We start from the raw sequence: 18628 nt of genomic DNA on the forward strand, positions 1-18628 counted from the left end.
ATTGGCTGAAGAGCCGGAAGTCCCTTTGGCCATTTGACAAATACTCATTAGGTGCTGACTTTATGTCTGGCCTTGGGGGCCTGGGGATACACTGATGAAAAGATAGCCGTAGACCCTGCCCTCATGGGAGGCTTAGTCCAGTGGGGGAAGGCAAACCTAAATATGTAGCAGCTAAAAAGCAGAGATATCATGTTGCTGACAAAGGTCCATATAGTCAAAGCTATAGTTTTTACAGGAGTAATGTATAGATGTGAGAGTTGGACCATAAAAAAGGCTGAGCAGTGAAGAATTGATGCTTTCTATCTCTGGTGCTGGAGAAGATTCTTGAGAGTCCCTTTGACAGCAAGGAGATCAAACCAGTCAATTCTAAAGGAAGTCAACCCTGAATATTCATTGTAAGGACTGAAGCACCAATACTCTGGCCATCTGATTCAAAGAGCCAACTCATTGGAAAAGACCCTGATGCTGGGAAAGATCGAGGGCAGAAGAGGGTGACAGAGGATGAGATGGTTGGATGGCATCATTGACTCAATGGACATGAGTCTGAGCAAATTCTGGGAGATGGTGAAGGACAGGGAAGCCTGGCGTGCTGCAGTCCTTGGGGTCGCAAAGAGTCAGACAGCACTGAGCTACTGAACAACGACAAGGTGCTAAAGGGGCAGATTGCTGGGATGGCATGGGCAGGGGGTCCGCCTTGATCTGAGGGGTGCGAATAGTTAAGAGGACCTCTTCCTGAGGCACTGCTGTTTAAAACAGTTATCTAGTTGAAGAGGACCTTGGAAAGAATGATTTTCATCAGGAAGGAGGGAATATTTAAATGCCCTGGGGCAGAAAGTATCGAGGATGGAAAGAAGACCAGCAAAGCATAGCAAAGGAGGGAGACATGGGCAAGAAACAAGGCCGGTCAGCGCAGGGGGTCTCAAGGGCCATATAAAGGCCATGTCCACAGGGAGTGTGGTGGGAGTGGGGTACAGAGGAATAAGTGGACACAAGTGGATGAGGATTAGTGGAGAGATCACCAGAGACATCAGGCAAGAGAGGATGGAAGCCTCAGGTAGAGACGACACAGTGAAACAGGAAAGCAGATCCACAACCATCCCCAAACAACCCTTTCCGTGATTACGCACTCTGAGTCCATGCTTGGGAGGGAGTGGGAGGATTTAATGCTTTTTCCAGCTACTGGTTTGAGCAGGCTAGTGGAAAAGACAAGTAGACGGAGCCCCAGGTGGCACCTGGAGTCCTGGCTTAACCCCAGGTATTCCACATACTTCTTTGTGGCCTGGGCAGAATCAGGAGCCTCTTTGGTTTTTCTATTCTAAAATTATAGTGAAATTGGTAACGCTTTCGAGTTGATTCTATTAAAACCCTTTAGATTCTCTAACAGAATAGGACTCCAGACATTCTGCAGTGAATGACTATTATTTCCCAGGTGGCATAGTGGTAAAGAATCCACCTACCAAGCAGGAGATATGAGTTTAATCCCTGGGTTTGGAAGATTCCCTGGAGGAGGAAATGGCAACCTGCTCCAGTATTCTTGCCTGCAATGATCCCATGGACAGAGGAGCCTCGCAGGCTACAGTCCATGGGGTCGCAAAGAGTCAGACACTAAACAACAACAATAACAAGTGAGGGATCCACATATGAAAGAAAATGTTAAAAAAAAAAAAAAAACCCACCAAACTTGCTCAAACAAAAACACCAACAACAATGCAATTTGCAGCTCTAGGAACGTATTACAGAGTGGCTTTTGCAAGGTGGACAAACCCTTGCTGTTCGGGGGGAAAAAAAATGCAGCCAACACTCATTGGATTAAGAGTGTAGAAAAGCAAACGTGTTCAAATCTTAAACACATCATAATTTTAAGCATCCACAAGTGTTTAAAAAGTGTTAGCTGCTATGAGCACATACATCCATTCACTAGTTAAACATCATAACCTGTTTCTTTTCTAAACACGTGGGCAGGAGAACAGAGGACGGTTAACATGTTAAACACACTGACATGTTTACAATGTGTTGCAAGAAGGTGTTTAACTTTTTGTGCTCCAAAGCTAAACACTTTGGAATTAGAGGGTTGGCTAATTCCACCTCCAGTCAGTCTATCACCTAGTGGTCCCTTTGGCTTTGGGCAGAGGCACCTTTGGAATTGCAGATAATCCGATGATAAGCTGAATTTCATAAAGAGCAAGACTGGGCTACTTACTGCAGGATCTTGGGGGCAGATGAAGTACATGAAAGCAAATCAAAGAGTATTAGTCCCAAAACCACGAGTGGCTGGACCCAGCCTATGCTCCAGGTTGGCATGACCAGACTCTTCTCCCAGGTGTTCATTCTAGCTTACAGGTAAGAGGCTTCCAGGAGGCCCCAGAAGTTGACCAGCTTGGACTTCGGTTTGTATGCCATACTTGCTCAGACTCTCATAGAGGATAAATAGAGCCTGGAAAGGGAGAGAGAGAGGAAAGAGGAGAAAGGAAGACAGGTGAATATTTATTTCCAATGGCTGCTTAGTAAATTATCATACACTTAAAACACCACAAATTTACTGTCCTACAGTTCTGGGAGTCAGATATCCTGAATGGGCCTCTGGGCTAAACTCAAATAGGGTTGGAGGCCCTAGGGGAGAATCCATTTCCTTGCCTAGTCCAGCTTCTAGAGGCTGCTATATTCCATCGCTTGTGGCTCCCGCTTCACCTTCAAAGTCAGCATTGGGCTGTGGAGTACTTCCCACATGGGAAGTACTTCATGGCTCTGTCTTTGCCTCTTTGCCTCCCCCTTTCGCTGATAAGGGACCTTTGTGACAATATTGGGCTCATGTGAATAATCCAAGATTACTCTCCTTAGTCAGCTGATTAGCAACCTGAATTCCCTGTGCCTTGTAACATAATAGTCACAGTTTTGGAGATTAGGACATAGTCATGTTTGTGTCAGGTGAGTGTATGCTCCTCGATTTTTGTCCTGTCACAACAAAAATTTGGAGTGACGGATGTTAAGCCCCCTCAGCATGTCACAGCTCTCGGGTCTTGGACAGAGCGTGTTATAGCTCTCAGGTCTCAAACGGACCGTGTTATAGCTCTGAGACAAATCAGTGTTACAGCTCTATTTTATTTAGATAATAGTAGGAAAATCCAGCCTCGAGGCAGGAGGGCATGTCGACCCAAAGACGCGAAGAGAAGAGCGCCCCAGCGGCGCGGGAGGGGGAGAGAGAGAGAGAGAGAGAGAGAGAGAGAGAGCGAGCTAGCTTTGCTCCTCTTTTTATATGTTTTTCTCTCCCTGGGGCTGTCTTATGTAAATTGGGCCAGCCAGGAGTGCTGTTTGTTTTACCTGAGGTCCTCACTCTGGTCCTCGGACCTTCCTTTGTTCTATTTTTGCGGGCTTTTCCCTTCCAGGTCTCTTAGCCACCGCCGTTCTGGACTCCTTTTCCCTATTCTAACTCCCTAACAGTTGTATATGTGCATGCTAAGTTGCTTCAGTAGTGTCCAACTCTTTGTGACCCTACGGACCATAGGCCACCAGGCTCCTCCATCCGTGAGATACTCCAGGCAAGAATACTGGAGTGGGTTGCCGTGCTGTCCTCCAGGAGATCTTCCCCATCCAGGGATTGAACCCGGATCTTCTGCACTGAAGGCAAATTCTTTACCATCTGAGCCACCAGGGAAGCCCATTGATGTGTTTAGGGAGGCATGCTGGGAAAGACTGAAGGCATGAGGAGATGGGTGCAGCAGAGGATGAGATGGTTGGGTGGCATCATCGATTTGATGGACACGAGTTTGAGCAAGCTCCAGGAGATAGTGAAGGACAGGGAAGCCTGGTGTGCTGCAGTCCATGGGGTCACAAAGAGTCAGACATGACAGAGTGACTGAACAACAACAGGTATAGTGAGGAAGGGTGAGAAAGAGACAGAGAGAGAGAGAGAAAATGAACATGGGAAAAAAGGAATAACATGAAATTATACGAAATGGAAATCCTACTTATCCTGGGATGAGGAAACCATCTCAGACAGCACCAGAGAGTGGTCTGGGAGTATGGGCCAAGGGACATAGTCTGGACCCTGACGACTGTGTACATCATTTCAGGGGATCCAGGTCACTGTCCTCTTAAAATGTATTGTTTCAGTTAGGGTATAGGCTAAGCTGCTATAATGAAAGACTTAAGCAAAAGAGACTATCTCTTTCTCTTGGTAATAATGGAGATAGGCAGTCCAGGGCTTCTATGGTGACTCTCTATCTCCAAACATCTGGTTTCTGTTTCTAGGTCCAAGGACATGGTTCAATTTTTCCTTAACTCATAGCTTGGAGGAAAAGAGGAAGAGACTGGAGAAGAGCATGTACATTCCTGTTAAGGGCGTGATCTAGAACAGAATTTCTCAGCCTTGACACTGTTGACATTTTGGGCCAGATAATTCTTTTTTTGCAGGGGATTGTTTTGTGCATTGTAGGATGTTTAGCACCATCTCTGTCCTCTACCCACTAGATACCAGTAGCACCCTTCATTTGTGACAACCAGAAATGTCTGGGGAAAGGAGGCAGAAATCACTCCTGGTTGAGAATCACTGACCAAATGAAAGTACATACTAATTCTAGTGCTATCCTATTGAGTAGAATTTAGTTATATGCTTATAAAAAACTGGAAGCCGTATACCCATCGAAAATTTAGAAGTTCTCTTATAAATAAAGAATGGATGTTTGGGGATAGTTTATAGTCTTTGTATCTGTTTTAGGCATCTGGATTGCCAAATAACTGAAGTCCCACCTCTTATCTAAGATACCGGCCTGGAATGCACAGTGGGGCTGGATGTGGAGGGAGGGACTAAGGGTGGTCCCCATGGGAGGAATTTCTGGCATCCCTGGCCAGAACTCTGGATGATCATCTACCCCTGTGCAGAATTTCCTGAGGGTCCTGGGCCATCATTGGAGCCTGGCATCCCAAATTCAAGAGTAGGGAACCAAGGACACTTCTGGCAGCCAAGGGTTTACCATCCTTATACCACGAATCATAGAATGTGACTTGACTGATGAGGGCTCTGGCTTGGGTGCTGTCAGTTGCAACCTCTGGCTCTGTTTTTCTAGGGGAAGGGTGGGAAAGACCAGGATGACTTGAGGACTCATCGGGCTGGATCCGTATAATATAGTGGGCTAAAAAATGGACAGAACTGGGTCCTAATTCTGCTTCTGCCATTTTTTGCTATGTGGCTCCTTCGCTAAATGTTAATTTTCCTCCTTAATAAAATGAGTACAGTACCATCTGCTGCATTGAAGGAGGTTGTTGGGAGAATTGAAATTAGGTCACATGTGAAAAAGGCGTTGTGCCATCCCTGAGGCTTGATGTGTACTTGGTAGATGCTACTCATTGATTCTTTTATTCCTCAGATATTTACTGAGTACCTACTATTGTAAGGCTCTGTCTGAATTATGAGAACATGAACACAGCAGTGAGCAAAGTAGATCAGGTTCTTATCTTCCCAGTAGCTACTCTGTAGTTGTTACTACTGTTGTTTTATTATTGTCATCATAATTCTGGAAATAGGCCTAGACATTGGTTGTCTGCCAATGGGTGGGTGAAGCTGAGCCAACAAACTTTTGGTCTGAGCACATAAGAATGAATCTGGCTGATGAGGTGAGTGTGCAGAGGTCCAGTCTGTGTGTCTGATGGGGTCAGTTCAGTGGGGAGGAATGGTGGGCAGAACAGCCAAGGACTTGGTCACATAAGCCCAGAGCAGAAATGTACAAATCCCAGAAAATTCAGAGGACATGAGTTGAGGTAAGAGCTGCTATCCTGGGTCTAACAAATGGGGCAAGAATAGGTCAGCTGCAAGAGGGGAGGAAGGAGGACAGGGAGAGGCAGATGCCTGGTGGGGGTAGTTTGACCCAGTTGGAGGAGCTGAGAGACCTGGGTGAGGTCAGAGGTGACTGCTGGACTCATTTCTAGTGATGGTCCAGGGAGGACTCTGTCTTGGGGTGAAAGGGGTGCTCCACAGGCAGCTTTAGAACAAGTTTAGGACAAATACGACAACGCCTCGCCTCCCTGTTCCACAGCCAACCCCTGTGCTATGTCACACCTCTTGGCAAGACAATCATGAGGGCCAGTTCAGGAAAAGGTCATCTCCATTAAATCCTAGGGGAGTCCCTGAGTTAATGATGACTCCAGGGCACTGAGTCTTAGACTTTTTCCATCCACAGCTCACTTTTGGCTATGTGAAAGACCTCACATGTTCCCATGTACTAAAATGGAAACCCTTCTTTCTAGAATACAACTTAAATTCCATGGTCAATCATTAAAATCACTCCCTTGCCCCTTTTTTTTATTGTACTATCTTGGCAAAACCACAACCAAGGTTGAATCCAACTCTCCATTTACTTCATGTTGGTTTAAGGGAAAAAGCACATCCATGTTGACTTGTCACTTTAAATTTATGCCCACAATTTTCAAGACAACCTTCAGCTGCTGCCAGGTCATCCTTCTCTGCTCTCCTAGTCCACTCACTCCCCCATTATCCTGGATGACAACTCTGCATTGCCACTTCCTTCTCCAGGTCATTAATGCTTCCCCCCACCCCCAAAATGGAACTCTGTTTCTCTCTTTATGGCAAGGTTGAGGTCATCAGAAGAGAACTTCTATGAACTCTACCGACACATCTCCCTGCCTGCCTCCATCTTCCCTCATAGTCTCTGTTTCCTTGGCTGTAACTTGATGAACTTTCCATTCATCCCTCTAGACCTTGCTCACCTACCAAGGATATTTCTCCAGACATATTACCCACTTCTCTCCTCCATCTTCAGTTGTTCATGTTCTCCTGAATCATTTCCATCAGCATTCAGGCATGTGATTATTTCTCCTGTTTTATAAAATCCTTTTGCACCCACTTCTGCAACTTTTTGGTTGCTTCCCCACTTGTAGCAGACCGTCTCCAGAAGGTTCTTTGCATTCACTGTCTCCAATTAGTTTTCTCCCATTATGTCTCTTGAAAACAACTTTTTTGAGATATCAGGGACATATAAAAATTATATATATTTAAGGCATACATCATCGATGCAAGAGAGTTCCAGAAAAACATCTATTTCTGCTTTATTGACTATGCCAAAGCCTTTGACTGTGTAGATCACAATAAACTGTGGAAAATTCTTCAACAGATGGGAATACCAGACCACCTGACCTGCCTCTTGAGAAACCTGTATGCAGGTCAAGAAGCAACAGTTAGAACTGGACATGGACCAACAGACTGGTTCCAAATAGGAAAAGGAGTACATCAAGGCTGTATATTGTCACCCTGCTTATTTAACTTATATGCAGAGTACATCATGAGAAACGCTGGGCTGGATGAAGCACAAGCTGGAATCAAGATTCCCGGGAGAGATATCAATAACCTCAGATATGCAGATGACACCACCCTTAGGGCAGAAAGTGCAGAGGAACTAAAAAGCCTCTTGATGAAAGTGAAAGAGGAGAGTGAAAAAGTTGGCTTAAAGCTCAACATTCAGAAAACTAAGATCATGGCATCTGGTCCCAACACTTCATGGGAAATAGATGGGGAAACAGTGGAAACAGTGTCAGACTTAATTTTTGGGGGGCTCCAAAATCACTGCAGGCAGTTACTGCAGCCATGAAATTAAAAGATGCTTACTCCTTGGAAGGAAAGTTATGACCAACCTAGATAGCATATTAAATAGCAGAGATGAAAAAAAAAAAAAAAAGCAGAGACATTACCTTGCCAACAAAGGTCTGTCTAGTCAAGGCTATGGTTTTTCCAGTGGTCATGTATGGATGTGAGAGTTGGACTGTGAAGAAAGTTGAGCGCCGAAGAATCAATACTTTTGAACTGTGGTGTTGGAGAAGACTCTTGAGAGTCCCTTGGACTGCAAGGTGATCCAACCAGTCCATCCTAAAGAAGATCAGTCCTGGATGTTCATTGGAAGGACTGATGCTGAAGCTGAAACTCCAATACTTTGGCCACCTCATGTGAAGAGTTGACTCACTGGAAAAAACCCTGATGCTGGGAGGGACTGGGGGCAGGAGGAGAAGGGGACTACAGAGGATGAGATGGCTGGATGACATCACTGACTCGATGGACATGAGTTTGAGTAAACTTCGGGACTTGGTGATGGACAGGGAGGCCTGGAATGCTTCAATTCATGGGGTCGCAAAGAGTTGGACACAACTGAGCGACTGAACTGAAATGAACTAAAGACATAAAACTTGATGTTTTGGTATGCTTGATACATTGTTTTGAAATATTTGATGTTTTGAATATATAGTGAAAAGATCACCACAATCAAGCTCAATAACTCATCCATCATCTCTAAATAGTTACCATTGTGTGTGTGTATGTAACTGAGAAGATTTAACTTTAAGATTTATTTCAGATTTAACTTTAAGAATTATGTCAGATTTAACTTTAAGATCTATCCTCTCAATAACTTTCCGGTATACAATGCAGTACTGTTAATTATCATCACCATACTATATACAACACAACTCATTCATGAAATTTTGTTCCCTTTGACCAACATCTCATTTCCCCCTCCCGTCCTCCTTACTCCTGGCAACCACCATTCTACTTTTTGTTTAAATGAATTTGACCATTTTAAATTCCACATATAAATGAGATCAGGTAGTATTTGTCTTTCTGTGTCTGGCTTATTTCACTTAGCATAATGTTCTCCATGCTGTCACAGATGGGAGTATTTCCTTCATTTTTGTAAGACTGAATAATATTCCATTGCTATATATATATATAGATTATGTTTTCTTTATCCGGTTATGCTTTGATGGACATTTAGGTTGTTTCCACATCTTGACTACTGTGAATAATGCTGTAATAAGCATGTGAGTGCAGCTATCTCTTTGAGATAGTGATTTCATTTCCTTTGGATATATACCCAGAAGTGGGGTTGCTGGATCATATGGTAGTTCTATTTTTAATTTTTTGAGGAACTTTAATACTGTTTTCCATATTAGCTGTACCAATTTACATTCCCACCAACAGTGTGCAAGGTTTCCCTTTTTCCCACATCCTTACCAACACTTACATTTTGTCTTTTTGATAATGGCTGTTCTAACAGGTCTGAGGTGATCTCTCATTGTGGCTTTGATTTGCACTTCCCTAATGATTAGTGATGTCTGGTATCTTTCTATGTACCTATTGGTCTTTTGTATATCTTCTTTTGAAAAATGCTCATTCAGGTTCTTTGCCCATTTTTAAATCATTTAAAAAAAATATTGAGTTGTAGGAGTTCCTTATATATTTTAGATATTAACTCCTTATCAGATATATGGTTTACAGATATTTTCTCCTATTCCATAGGTTTCCTTTTCTTTCTGTACAGAAGCTTAGTTTGATGTACTTCCACTTTATTTTTGCCTTTGTTGTCTATTATTTTGGTGTCATAACCATAAAAATATTGCCAAGATCAATGTCAAGAAGCTCCCCCCTGCCATGTTTTCTTCTAGTAGTGTTATAGTTTTGCTTCTTACTCTCAATCCATTTTGAGTTAATTTTGTATATGGTATGAAATGATACAGTTTTATTTTTCTGCATGTGGACATCCAGTTATTGAAGAGATTAACCTTTCTCCATTGTGTGTTCTCAGCAAACTTGTTGAAGGTCCCTTGACCTTGAATATGTGGACTCCTCCCATTCTCTCCTAAACACTCTCTAATCAGCCTTTGCCCCCCTCCCTCAGTATTCAACAGACTACTGGTTACAACCTTCATATTGCTGAGTTTAGTGAGTAAGTCTGTCTTGACTTCTTAGTTGATCTTAACCACTCAGTTGCATTTGACACAAGTTGATCACTTTTCGTCCTTGTTGTGTATTCTTCACTTGACTTTCAAAACAGCACACTTTTTGTTTTCCTCCTGTCTTGTGAGTTGCTCCTTCTTGGTCTCCTTTGCTGGTTCCTGCTCATCCCATTGATATTTTATGGTTGATATACCTCAGAGCTCAGTCCTTGATTCTCTTCTCTTCTTTATCTACATTAATTTTTTGGTAATCTCACTTGATCTCATGGCTTTGCACATCATATATCAGTGTTGATGTCCAAATTGGAATGTATCCTTCCAGCCTTCAGATGTGTATTTGGATGTCTCCTTGGATGATATAAGTTCAGCATGCTCTCCTCATCTGCCCTGTGCCCACTCCTGCCTCATGAACCTGCTCTGCCCACAGCCATCTCCATCTTCACAGCAACTCCATCCTTCAGTTGTTTGGGCTTGCCACCTCCATGGCTACCACCCTGGTTAGAGCTGCTATCATTTCTCACCTGGATTACCACAATAGCCTCCAAATTGCTTCCCCCTATGTTTCTTTGCAATGTATTCTCAAAACAGCCACTCAAAGGAGCCTTTAAAAATTTAAATAAGATCATGTCTTTCCTCTTCTCAAAACTTTTCAATGGTTCCTCATTTCTCTATAGGATCTGCCAACCCATCTCAACTCTACCTCTCTTTGCTGCTACCTTTATTCTTATTTACTCCACTCCAGACTGCTGACCTCTTGGCAGTTCCTCAAACACACCAAGGATGTTTCATTTTATAACCTATCTGTTCACGCTCCTGGAGTGCTCCTTCCCCAAATAGCCACATGACTCACTCCTTCAATTCCCTCAAACTTTTGCTCGGATGTCATCCTCTCAATGAGAACTGCTCTGACTCCTGTGTACACTACAAACTGCCTCTACTCAAATCCCAACACTCCTTATTCTGTGCTACTTATTTTGTTTCCATAGTAGTTACCACTTTCTGATAGACTATGAAATTACTTGTTTTTAAATGTTTATTGTTTATAGGTCTCCTCCTGATAAAATGGGCTTCCCTGGTGGCTCAGATGGTAAAGAATCTGCCTGCAATGCAGGAGAACTGGGTTTAATTCCTGGGTCAGGAATATCCCCTGGAGAAAGGAATGGCCTGGAGAATTTCATGGACAGAGGAGCCTGGGAGGCTACAGTCCACGGGGTCACAAAGAGTTGGACACGACTGAGCAACCATCACTCCTGATGAAATATAAGTTCCAGGAAGACAGATTGTTTTTTGTATTTTTGTTCACTGATGAAACTCAATGGCTTAAAACAATGGCTGGCATATAGTTCGTTCACAATAAATATTTCTCAGATAAATGAACAGAAAATCTGTTACAGGAAGATTTCCATGATGGATGTCTGCCAGCCCTCCATCTATCCATCTGTCTGTCTGTCCACCTATCCATCTCCCTATCCAGGTTAGTCAATCAACAATTGTGTCTTGGGTGCCTTGTCATTTTTCGCCCTATGCTTTAATCTGTGGGAAAATGATGTCTACCCTAAAAGAACTTCTAATCGATTTCGGGGAAAAAGCTCAAGCATGGGAATCATGAAATAGAACCTAGCCATTGTTATCTAAGCCAGAATTAAAAGCATAGGCATTGTCATTCCCGAGGGCCGGTGATGGGGTGGTTATGTCCTGGCACTCCAATGGATTTGAGGGTCTAAAGATCCTCCCCACAAACTGCATGTCCTGGGGAGGCTGAGAATCTGCTGGGAGGGGAGGGGGAAATGGCCTTTGACAGGTCTGAGGAGGGGAATCCCTGTGGCCCAGGGAGTGGCTGTGGCCCTCCTATTTCCTCTGTATTTTACCTAGATGCCCTCACACAGGGGCTTTCCTCCAGGAGCTAGGGGAGCTGGCCCCCGAGACATGGGGAACCACCAGCTGTCCTGTCCAAGGAGCTGCCCTCCTGGAAAGGCAGTGTCCTTACCCTCATTGCAGGAGCTAGAATTCCCAGCAGCAGCCCTGAGAACCCAGCTCCGGAAGGCCAGGTCCTTGGTGTCCTCAACCTGGGATCCTTCTCACCCCTGACTGCACCAAACTCAGAAAGGAAAACAGTCCTAATCCCATGGCCCCAAACCAAACAGCTCGCAGCTGGCCAGCTCACCAAAACAAATAAGCTAGGTCCCTCAGATCCACAGAACCACAGTGAGTGACATGCAGCCCCTCTTACTCCTCTTCTTTGTTCTCTTGAGCTGGGAAGGCTGTGGGGAGGGAAGGTGGTACACATAAGCACACATCTGGAGGTGCAGCTCAGGGAGAGATGCACTCAATGGGAAGGAGACTCGTGGAAAATTTACAGACACATACACACTGCTTGATATTAGCAGGCACAGTCCAGTCCAAGCACTTGGCAAAGCTGGTTCCTTGTGAAGGGGATAGTGGAACGAGGAGTCACTCTTTTTTTTTTCTTGGATGTTCCAGCATGCAGGATCTTAGTTCCCCAACCAGGGATTGAACCCAAGCCAGCTGCATTGGAAGAATGGAGTCTTAACCACTGGACCACCAAGGAAGTCCCCAGGGGATAGCTCTTGACTTGTCCACCCAGAGTTCTGAGTGTGTCTCTTACCACATGGAGTTATTTACATGTGGACAAGAACTTAATGCTCAGAGCATGCACTGGCCGTAAAATCACTCAGATGATATTCGTTTTGCTCACAAGGCTGGTTCCATTGCCCTTGCTTCTAGGTTTCCCCTATTTCGGAAATTGTCATCCAGGCTTCTAAACAAATTCTAGCTTCCTTACCAAATACATTGTCAGACTTTTTAATTTTTTATGCAAATGATTTATATTGATCATATAAAGTACAGAGGAATTAAAAGGAGAAAATTCCAATCACCCACAACTTCCCCTTTCCTAGAGAGGCTACATTTGGGCTCCCACACGCAAACTTATCCCTACACACATGCATGTGATAAGGAATGTCCTGGGCTCCTAATTGATGTGGGTTCTCCCTGGCTCCTTCCCTCCTCTATGCTAAGCCCATGCATTCCTAGCCTGGGGAGCCTCTAGGAGAGGAGGAGGCAAATGTTGACCCTCTCCTTCTCTCAGGAAAGCCCAAGCTCCCTGAAGCCCTATGTTATGGCAGGTGTGCATGGGGGCTGGGGAGAAGGGCCAAGACAGTGCCCCACCCTGGTCAGGGATGGAGACTGGTGGACCCCAGATTTCAGGGAACCCGACCTATCCTGGCAGCACTTGAAGAGAGACAGGGCACTTGAGGGAAATGACCTCTCCAGGGGACAGGTTAAAGGCATCTGAGCCTCCAGCCTTGCTAAAAAGCCCTCCCCATGCCCCCATTTCATGAACAGTCACATACCTACGAGGGACCTTTGGGCTTGATCATGATGGCAGGGAGAGGTCAAGGGATGGGAGGCTAGATGCCAGCCTCTGCTTTCTGGGTACCATGTTAGCATGTTAGAGTCTTGGGTGATGCTGGGTAGGGGAAGAAGAAACCCCAGTGATACCAAGAGTGAATTTCCTGCCAGCCCAGCAGGGTAAAACTTAAAGTCAGATTTGAGTTGATTTAAATAATGACATGTGATACTTCTTACATATCTGAGTTTATGGTGTATGATTCATACATGTTGCTTATATATACTTTTAGGCAGAAATGGAGCCATTCTGTTCTGTTACCTGTGTGTTTCACTCAGCATTGTACCATACAAGTCTTCCATAAGTGTTCCTATGCATTCAACATTCTTTGAACGGTCACATCACATTCCATCATATGAATGTACCAACATTGACTCAACCAGTCCATCTAAATACTTCCTAACCCAATTTCTCACCAAGACCCTACTCTCCAGAAGTCTGGAAGAGGGGAGAGTCTTCATCTTGCTGATGCCATCAGGAGCACTGAGATGTTTCCTCAGATCTTTATTTTGGGGGTCTTGGTGCCTAAGCATGATTGGCATTGGTCGTGACAACATCACACCTGGTAATAACAAGTGATTAACGTTTATACAGCACTCTAGACCTGGCCCTGTCCTCAGCACTTTACAAATATTATCTCACTTAAACTTTATAACTACCCTATGGGGAAAATTGAGGCTCAAAGAGAGAGAGAGAAACTTGTGCCAGGTCACATAGTGAGTGGCTGTGCTGGGATGTGAACCCAACAGTCTGTACCTGCAAAGTGCTTTTAACCACCAAAGTAGTCAGCTTTGTTGGAGTTTTGGCCAGTTATTGGGAACAAGCAGCAGGGTTTTTTGACCTTTTCCCCTAAGTTTTAGCACATTATATTTTGAAGCTTGCATATTTTTTTTTCTTTAAATCAAGAAATTCTTTTCTGGTTTTCTTCTAAAGAGCTCAAAAGCCCACACCCTCTGCGCCAGTCGTTCCTGGACAGGACCCTGCTGACTGATAGGTTTCGAGTCAGAATTTAAAGCTATTTCTAGGGCATGTGGCCTGACATTCTTCCACCCAGTCTCTTCAGGATCAGAATTGACAAGGGCTTCCTGCTGCTAGCAAAGGGTCACCCTGCCAGGCTTCTTCATCCTGTCCCAGCTTGTTTCTGGATAGAAGCTGTCCACCTTGCTGGGTCGACTCCAGTGGTTAGAGTTAGAGGGTCCATGGGCTGTCATGTCCTGTTCAGCCATGTATGGTGACCCTGGGGACAAATGAGAGTCACTGAGCTGCTTTTGCAGAATACAGATGCCTTGGATAAGACTATGAAAGGAACCTCTGTGGGGGAGGAGGCCCAGGATAGCATCTTTTGGAAAGAACCATCAGTGAATCTGATGCCCAGCGCTGGCCAAGGGCTCCTAGGACTCCGACCAGACTTTCAATCTCTGCCTCTAATACTGGTTCGTACGATAGGTCAGCCATTCATCTCGCAGATGTTTGGTGTGAAACTTGAGGCTGTGCAGATGGCAACTCCCTGGAGTGTGTTGTGTGTAACCTGGAACAATTTTGAGTTGAGGTCCTTCCTGCTGGGAGCTAGAGCCTGGAGCTGATTCATGTCAGAGGTCCTACAATTGCAAACAATCCTAGAAACACTATTACTTATTGCTGCTATCATAAGTAGGTACAGAAAAACTGCCTATTATCTGTTGCTTGGGGAAACCACCCAAATGGTCCATAAAAATGCAGTTGAATTATCAAAAGATCTGGCCACTCTCAAGCTTAAGAGAACATTGTTTTTTTGTTTTTCCTTCTCTTTCCCATTTTTCTGAAAGGAGGTTGACCAAAAAAAAAGCAAAATAACAACAAACAAAAAACGTATTTTCTTGATTGAAAAGAGAGTTGAACCCTTCTGTTTATAATGTTCTATTTCAGCCCAGCATGGCTGCCAAATCTTACCTGGATAACAGGTGCCTGTGGCCCTGAGGGGGTATCCAGCAACTCTGAGTTTCAGCCTCTCTTTCCAGGTAGTTAATCTCATTCCCACTGCTATTATGTAAACCCACAAGAGTAGACCAATGAACATCGTCCATTTAAACCCACTGTGGGCAGAAATCCCTACAGCTACTGCGGGGAGGTGCAAACAATGATTGAAGTGGTCTGTGGGGGATTCAACACAAACTGAAAAGACACCTGTGTTTCTCATGAACCATAGGAATGCAGTGTGGCCCACAAAGCCCAAACCCTTTAATTTAGGGTAAAAAAATCAGAGAAATGCCCAGGTTATTGGACCATATGCATGGTGTTTAAGTAAAGAATAAAATATTAGAACTCACATACTTGTGTATATTGCCCTTCAGAGAAGAATGTTGGACAGTCTTAGGCTCATGCCCTGACTGCTCAAGGCCATCACTGACTGCTCTGAGAGGGCACTTTCACCGTGGGGTTACAGGAGCCCAGCCCTGGAGTCAAGGGAAGGATTCCCCCTCTCCAAAGCACCCCGACCCCCGCGGGCTCACAGCACAGTGCAGTCTTGTTCTATCAGTTAATTCTGGTGGGGGGCGGGGTGGGGCCATGCAGCCTTTATGTAGTTCCTACTTGCCAGGCTCACACTGATCCCCAGGGGCCCTGCAGAAGCTCATCTGAGGTGCCCTTGGCAGTCACTCCACCCTGACCCAACCCCAGGCTTGCCCGTCAACCTTCCGACCCTCAGCAGAAGCTGTTTCTCTGTCACCTAAGCCACCTGTCCTCATCTGGCCCTTCTTTTCTTCACCTTGTTTCCCAGAAAAGAATAGGTGACATGGTTCTATTCTGCTGCAGTGGCATTTTCTCCTAAGGATTTGCTCCAATAAGGAGAGTGATGTACATGCCCCCTCTGGAGACAGAGCAAGATTCTTCCCTGATCACAACAGTGAGTCAAGGCTATGGAGGATGTGGTGGATGGAGGCCCAAGGGAGTCTAACATTTGGTATTGTCTTGCTGTTCACTGAACCCAGGGTAGGCAAGGTGAGAGCTAGGAAGGAGATAGGAAAAAGTTGGAAAAAGATGCGAGGAGCCTGAGAACTGCAGACAGTTTTTATTTGCAGTAGCAAGGCAGACATGGCTTGTTCTCTAATGGTTGATGCCACTGCAAGGTGTGGCATGGGCTTTTCAGGTGATGTTCATATAGGTAATGATGTGTGTGCGTGGTGCTATAAATGATCTCAGCTGTTACATAACCATGCAAAGTCACTGTTTACAGAATGTGGGACAAGAGTGAGAGAACGTGGGGTGAGAGAGCCTGACCACTGCCATCTTATTTCCCTATAGGGATGCAAGATGGAGCTATGTCACAATGGAAGATTTAGATGTAATGGAGGCAGCACATTAGGAGTCACATCCTCTAAGGTCTGCTAAACCTGTATATCAGTGCTGTTGTTCAGATGCTAAGTCATGTCCGACTCTTTGCAACCCAAAGCCTGTGACTGCAATACACCAGGCTCTGCTGTCCTTCACTGTCTCCCGGAGTTTGCTCAGATTCATGTCCACTGAGTCAGTGATACTATCCAACCATCTCATCCCCTGTCACCTTCTTTTCCTCCTGCCTTCAATCTTTCCCAGCAACAGGGTCTTTTCCAATGAGTCTGTTCTTTATATCAGGTGGCCAAAGTATTGGAGTTTCAGCTTCAGCATCAATCCTTCCAATGAATATTCAGTGTTGATTTCCTTTAGAATTGACTGATTTGATCTCCTTCCTAGACTACGGGACTCTTAAGAGTCTTCTCCAGCCCCACAGTTCAAAAGCATCAGTTCTTTGGTGTTCTGCCTTCTTTATGGACCAACTGTCACATCTAAGAGACAGGTACTATTATCCTCATTTAACAGATAAGAAAAATGATGGATCGAATAGGTATAATTTGAACCCAGGCAGTCTGGCACTGCACTGTAAGCTAGGGGGAAGTTATGTATCATCTCAGTTTCTTCAGCTTCCTTGACCAAAATTTCATGCAGTGTGTGTTAAAACAGTAAGACATTAGATATGACAATCAGTTCCTTCTCCAGAGAGAAGGCTCATCCCTGCTGCCTCACTGCTTGGAATCTGCCTTCGGGTTGAGTGCTGAAATGGCAGCTATCGCGCCCTGCTCCTCACCCCTTCCCCATGCCTCCGGGTTCTCCAGTTGTGTGAGACCCTGGAGGCTTGAGAGCCCTGGGTGTGGGCAGGTTGAGAAGAGCAGAGAGAGGGAAGGACAAATACGCCCTGAGACAAACTCTGTAAACATCTTGGGTTCTCTGAGACTGATTCTGCTTGAGGGTCTCTGTAGGGATAATATTAATAACAGGGTCGGATACATCCATAATATGAATTTTCTGGCCAGTGTCAGAACAGAGTGCTTTTGGAAGGAAGGGAGGAGGTGTTTGAAAGTAAAGAACAGTAGAGGCAGTAGATACCCCCATGTTCCCTGAGGTATCTCCAGGGTGTAGCTGAGAAGAGCCCAGTGAAATATTGGCCTGGATGAGCAGTGTGTGTCCTGCAGGGAATGAAGAAACACCCTACTCTGCCAGCACCCTGAGGACCCAGAGACGCAGACTGGAGGTCCTCAGGCTGATTCTCTCCCCGGAGGAAGAAGGTCCAGCTGAGCCTGGGAAACTCGGAGGCTGGCAGAAGTTGCCACAGATGAATGCCAGGAGGGCATACTTTCCAGGCAGGGCCATCAGGTGGGAAAATGCAGGTAAGAATGGACATCAAGAATGAGTGCCTCCGCAGCCATCCAAGCCCTGGACCAGGGGCCCCCGCACATGTTCCGGGTCTGCAGCAAACTCCCCCAGGGCTATTAACTGCAGCAGGGAAACACCTGCCCTGGCCCGCACTGGGGTTTTTATGTCGTCTTCATGGCTTTGTGCCTATCTCATTTATGATTATAGAAAAGACTCTTGGCAGCTGTCATCAAATCCTAGCAGCGCCTTTAATGCCCCTCGTATATCCTAAACGTGTCAGTAACTCCATCCTGCGCATTTATGCATTTCTTTCACCTGCAATAAAGGTTGAGGTAAATGGAACTTCAATAGAAGTGCCTGGGAGGACAATAAAGAGCAGGAATGCCTCCTCTTCTAATGCCTGAGGTGGGTGTGTGCACACGTCCAGAAGTACACACACTTGAAGAATGTAGGCTGAAGTGGTTGGCCTAAAGACGTGAGGGGCGTGAGGAGGATGTTTGGCTCAGGGATGGTGAGACATGTGTGAGAGGCTGCTGGCCTGGCCTGGGCTTTCTCAGGGTTATCCTCAAAGGCACAGGTGCGTTCACTTTCTTGTCCCTCTTGGGGTGAGTTGGGGCTTCCCAGGTGGCACTAGTAAAGAACCCGCCTGCCAGTGCAGCAGACGTAAGAGACACGAGTTTGATCTCTGGGTCAGGAAGATCCCCTGGAGGAGGGCATGGCAACCCACTCCAGTATTCTTGCCTGGAGAATCTCATGGACAGAGGAGTCTGGCGGGCTACACAGTCCATGGAGTCACAAAGA

Source organism: Muntiacus reevesi, chromosome 3 (assembly GCF_963930625.1).
Source record: "Muntiacus reevesi chromosome 3, mMunRee1.1, whole genome shotgun sequence".
Taxonomy (NCBI): Eukaryota; Metazoa; Chordata; class Mammalia; order Artiodactyla; family Cervidae; genus Muntiacus; species Muntiacus reevesi.